The sequence below is a fragment of the Odocoileus virginianus genome, chromosome 27 (genome assembly GCF_023699985.2).
Source record: "Odocoileus virginianus isolate 20LAN1187 ecotype Illinois chromosome 27, Ovbor_1.2, whole genome shotgun sequence".
Classification (NCBI taxonomy): domain Eukaryota; kingdom Metazoa; phylum Chordata; class Mammalia; order Artiodactyla; family Cervidae; genus Odocoileus; species Odocoileus virginianus.
In genome coordinates, this window is record NC_069700.1 from 3,147,386 (window position 1) to 3,153,385 (window position 6,000).

General features: G+C 43.3%; 1 pseudogene; it reads right to left on the minus strand.

The window, feature by feature from the left end:
* Positions 1–1,205: 1,205 nt before the first annotated feature.
* On the minus strand, positions 1,206–1,725 carry LOC139031523 (large ribosomal subunit protein uL23 pseudogene; annotated as a pseudogene).
* Between the last annotated feature and the right edge of the window lie 4,275 nt (positions 1,726–6,000).

The following is a 6,000-nucleotide window of genomic DNA, read 5'->3' on the forward strand; positions in this document are numbered from 1 at the left end:
CTCAGTTTTCCAAAGTATAATACAAATGGCTGGGGTTAGATATCCTCTCTGGTTTCTTTTGGTGTTGATGTCTAGTTTTTCAATATTTGGAGACTTCTGCCTTAAAGTGAGCGTGTATTTTTGTACCATTGTAATTTTGTAGTGTGACTGTGCCACTATGCAGTTTTGTGCTGTTGGTTGGAAGGGCCTTTTGTTGGGGCTGACTGTGGTGTATAAATAAAATGCTTGCCTGTTTGAACATATTTGGGGGCTGGCCATGGGGGGGGGGTGTCTAATGTTCCTGTCATACTTTCTCACCTTAATACCAGCAGATGTGGGATCTAGTTTCCTGACCACAAATTGAACTGAGCCCCCTATATTGGGAGTGCAGAATCCCTGCTAGACCACCTGGGAAGTCCCAGAAGTTTCTCTATATAGAAGTGTTCCAGCTAATAAATGAAGATAAAACAACAGAATATCATTGTTTTGCATCAGTTCAGTTCAGTTGCTCAGTTGTGGCTGACTCTTGACCCCATGGACTGCAGCTTGCTAGGCTTCCCTGTCCATCACCAACTCCAAGAGCTTGCTCAAACTCATGTCCGTTCCGTCGGTGATGCCATTCAACCATCTCATTCTCTATCATCCCCTTCTCCTCCCACCTTCAATCTTTCCCAGCATCAGGGTCTTTTCCAATGAGTCAGTTCTTCCCATCAAGTGGTCAAAAGTGTTGGAGTTTCAGCCACAGCATCAGTCCTTCCAATGAACATTCAGGACTGATTTCCTTTAGGATGGACTGGTTGGATCTCCTTGCAGTCCAAGGGACTCTCAAGAGTCTTCTCCAATACCACATTTCAAAAGCATCAATTCTTCCATGCTCAGCTTTCTTTATAGTTCAACTCTCACATCCATATATGACTATTGGAAGAACCATAGCTTTGACTAGACAGACCTTTGTTGGCAAAGTAATGTCTCTGCTTTTTAATATGCTGTCTAGGTTGGCCATAGCTTTTCTTCCAAAGAGCAAGCATCTTTTAATTTCATGGCTGCAGTCACCATCTGCAGTGATTTTGGAGCCCAAGAAAATAAAGTCTGTCACTGTTTTCATTGTTTCCCCATCTATTTGCCATGAAGTCATGGGACCAGATGGGGTGATCTTAGTTCTCTGAATGCTGAGTTTTTTTTTTTTAAGCTCAAAAGGTGGTTTTTTTTTTTGTTTTTTTTTTACATAGTGAAAACTTTTATATTTGGAATTAGCCAGCTGTACTCAGTTTAGATGATCCCAATTTTGTTGGCAACATCCAAAGCATCATAGTCAGGAGCCAGTCGAACATATGCCTTCTTCTCTCCATCAGGCCTGATCAGAGTATTGACCTTAGCCACATCAATGTCATAGAGCTTCTTCACAGCCTGTTTAATTTGGTGCTTGTTGGCCTTGACATCCACAATGAATACCAGTGTGTTGTTGTCTTCTATTTTCTTCATGGCTGACTCGGTGGTGAGGGGGAGTTTGATGATGGCATAGTGGTCAAGTTTGTTTCTCCTAGGGGCGCTCTTCTGAGGATATTTGGGCTGCCTCCTGAGCTGCAGTGTTTTGGGCCGCTGGAAGGTGGGTGACGTCCGGATCTTCTTTTTCTTGTGGCTGTGGACACCTTTCAACACTGCTTTCTTGGCCTTCAAAGCCTTTGCTTTGGCTTCAGCTTTAGGAGGGGCAGGGGCTTCCTTCTTCGCCTTTGGTGCCATCTTCATGAAAAGGGCCAAAAGGTGGTTTTTAAAAAAAGTTTGAAGTCCCTGGTGCTCCAGTGGTTAAGAATCTGCCTTGCAATGCAAGGGACATGGGTTTGATCTCTGGTCCAGGAAGATTCCACATGCTGTGGAGCAACAAATCCTGTATGCCACAACTACAGAGCCCAAGGGCTACTGAAGCTGGTGGGCCTAGAGCCCATGCTCTTCTAGAGTAATTGGGGCTTCCCTGGTAGCTCAGACAGTGAAGAGTCTGCCCATAATGCAGGAGACCTGGGTTTGATCCCTAGGTTGGGGAGACTCTGAATGCTGAGCTTTAAGCCAACTTTTCCACTCTCCTCTTTCACTTTCATCAAGAGGCTCTTTAGTTCCTCTTCTCTTTCTTCCATAAGGGTGGTGTCATCTGCATATCTGAGGTTATTGATGTTGATATTGTTTTGCATATCCCAGTGAAATAATGGGTCCAGGCAATGATTATCAGTAACTTCACATCACACAAATAGAGGCAAAGAGACTGAATGAACTTCTGAAAGAGGTATGCTTATCACCTAGGAGGTAGTCTTGTCAGTTGAGTCTGAATCTGATTAAGTCTTTTATCAAACACTCAGTTCACAGGAAATAATAACAGGAAAGAAGAACTGATTAAGTGAAACCATGGATAAGCAACAGCAAATTCTAAACCACAGGAAACTCTGTAGGACAAGGGAGTGGCCTGATCGTTTCAGTAAATAATTTGCAAAGAAAAAAGAAAAAGCAGAGGGGAGATGGAACCGATAAATGTAAAGAGTTATGAGGACATATCAATAAATTACAATGTATGAATCTGTTTTCAAACTTGATTCTAGAAACAAAAAAACCGTTATTAAACAAGAAAAATGTTGATGGTCAGTTAGGACAGTGACAGGTGTCTATGATGCTCCATTTATATGCCAGGAATATTAAGTTAGGGTGCCCAAATCCACATGGCTAGATGTATGGAGGGAGTAACATGGAAATTTACAGTAGCATATGTAAAATAGATGGCCAACAGGAGTTTTCTGTGTGACTCAGGGAACTCAGACAGGGGCTCTGTGACAGGCTGAAGGGTGGGATGGGGAGGGAGGTGGAGGGAGGTGGAGGGAGGGAGGGGACATGGGTGTCCCAGTGGCTGATTCTTGTTGACGTTCGACAGAAAACCTCAAAATTCTGTAAAGCAATTATATATTTTAAAGAAGTAAAAAAAAAAAAAATCCACGTGGCTAATAGATCTATGCATGAATCACCTGGAAGATTTAAAAATTGCAGATGTCATGCCATACTCCTTGGAGATCCTGATTTATTTTGTCTGAGGTGGGAATAGGCATTGGTATTAAAAAAATATCCTCTGGTGATTTTAAGGATATGGAAAAGATACATGCACTCAAATGTTCATTGAAGCTCTGTTTACAATAGCTAAGACATGGAAGCAACCTAACTATCTGTCAGCAGATGAATGGATAAAGATGTGGCTCATACATACAGTGGAATGTTAGCCGTAAAAAAGAATGAAGTAATGTCATTTACAGAAACCTGGGTGAACCCAGAGATTATTATACTAAGCGAAGTAAGTCAGACAAAGACTGATATCATATGATACTGCTTATATATAGAATCTGAAAAAATGATACAAATGAACTTATTTACAAAACAAAAATAGACTCATGGACATAGAAAACAAATTTATGGTTATCAAAGGGGAAAGGTGGGGGAGTGACAAACTAGGAGGTTGGGATTAACATACACTATATAATATATACAGTAAACAGAAGGGACCTACTATATAGAGCAAGGAACAACAGTCAGTGTCGTAATAATCTGTAAGGGAAAAGAATCTGAAAAGAATATATATGTATGTTTATCTGCATCATTTTTCTATATGCTTCAAAAGTGTATAGAATACGACATTGTAAACTGATCATACTTGAATTAAAGAAGAGGAAAAAAAATTCCCTGGTGATTTTAACGTAAAGCCAAGGTTGAGACCCTCCTATAATAGATGGAGAATCTGGACTTTTGAGTCAACTTTCCGGTTCTGAGGCCCACACACTTGTAACTTCCCACTGTCCTTTCCCCTGTGTTTGTGGGGAGTGGATACATGCCATCAACATTAGGCCTCAGAATGATAAGAGAGGTTGTATTTTACTTACAATAGTCAATAATCTGCATATTTGACTTTGAAATATCCATGCGGGGACCACGTTGCTCATAATAAAAATAACTTGACAATTTGATTTTGTGAAATGGAACCCTTCTCTAATCTGCTGCTGTCCTAGTCAAGTTTTAAATCTACAGTACCTGAGGATACAAATTAAACGTCAAAGGAAATTAATTTGTCAAGTGGAACACGAACCGGCTGATTTTCCTTTCTGGAGCAGACCTGACAGCTTTCTGTCTGTCATCTCGGCATCTGTTAAAATGAGCTGCGTGTGCCAGAAGCCGTTACTGTATCAGATCGCTCTTAGCAGTGCCTGTCTGCAAATGTTCAGTTCTAGAACTGCAGTTTCCGTTGCAGAAGATGCTGGGATCTTAAACCTGTGTTTAAACCCACGTTTCATTGCCATCAACCGCGTGGTAAATAAAGTGGTCAGGTGCAGCGCGATCTCTGACATCGTGCGGGTAACTCCCACATCCACGTCTGTCCTGCACTTATCCCAAGGGTTCATTCAGCCATTACTACGCGCCAGCCCTGACTGAAGCGCTAGGGTCACACGGACAAACAATAGCTCCCGTGTAGGGAGACTCGAAGGAAGAGGCTGGAAGACAGGCCATTAGAATCGTGTGGGACGAATAAAAGAGTCGTGTGAGAGACAAGGAGAAGGACACAGAGAGAAAGGCAGGAATACACAGAGAAGCCCTGCCTCTGCAACTGGGGGGGCGTCGGGGAAGGGAGGTTCCTGGAGGTCAAGGTGTCTGAGCTGAGACTGGAGGGACGAAAAGGTGTTTTTCAGTGACAGGTGAGAGGGAGCGCTGGTGGAGAGGTTGGGGGCTGGGGATTGCACGGGCTGCTCCTTACCTGCTCAGTCGTGTCTGACTCTGCGACCCCGTGGACTGTAGCCCGCCAGGCTCCTCTGTCCATAGGATTCTCCAGGCAAGAGTACTGGAGTGGGTTGCCGTGTCCTCCTCCAGGGGGTCTCCCGGACACAGGGATCGAGCCTGCGTCTCCTGCTTGGCAGGTGGATTCGTTGCCGCTGAGCATCCAGGGAAGCTTGGGGGTCACACATGCAGAGGCTGTACATTGCGCAGAACAGTATTCTCGCAGGAGCTGTTCTGGGTCAGCAGGGGAGAGGGAAGCTGGGCGAGCAAGCAGGTGCTGGACCAGAAGGTGTCTTGTCAACTGCGTTAAGAAATCTTTGCATCAAGGGAGCCTGCTTACAGTATTGGTGGGAATGTAAATCGGTGCAGCCTCCATGGAGAAGAGCACAGAGGTCCCTCAGAAAACTAAAAAGGAATTACCATATAATCCAGCAATCCCCCTCCTGGGCATACACCTGGAGAAAACTCTAATTCAAAACGATACATGTGCCCCAGTGTTCGCTGCAGCACTCACTGTTTACAATAGTCAGGACATGGAAGCAACCCAAACGTCCGTAAGAGATGAACGGATAAAGATGTGGTACATACATACAAAAGAATATTATTCAGCCACAAAGAGAATGAAGTAATGAAGCATCAGTAATGGACGAACCTCAGGATTATCACACCTGGGAGATTTCCTGGCAGTCCAGTGGTTAGGACTTGGCATTTTTCACTGCCGAGGGCCTGGGTTCAATCCCTGGTCGGGGAACTAAGTTCTTAGAAGCCGTGCTACAGCTCTCTCCGCCCCCACTAAAAAAGAGAGAGAGCTACAAATGAACTTATTTACAAAGCAGAAACAAACTCACAGATGTAGGAAACATATTTATGGTTACCATAAATGGGAATAAATTAGAGGGATAAATTAGGAGTTTGGGATTAATGCTACTATAGATAAACAACAAGGTCCTACTGTATAGCACAGGGGACTATATTAAATAACCTTGTAATAACCTACAATGGAAAAGAATATGAAAAAGAATGCATGTTCACATATAACTGGGTTACTTTGCTGTACATCAGAAACCACCACACCATGGTAAATCAACTATACCTCACTTGCTGCTTGGAATTCCATAGATGACCTGGCTGCCCATATATTAGCCTCGGTTTTTGCTTTAAATTAGGCAACTGAAACTCATGTTTCTCTACTTTGTTTGATTTCAAACCAAGCATCCTCCCAACTGAGAG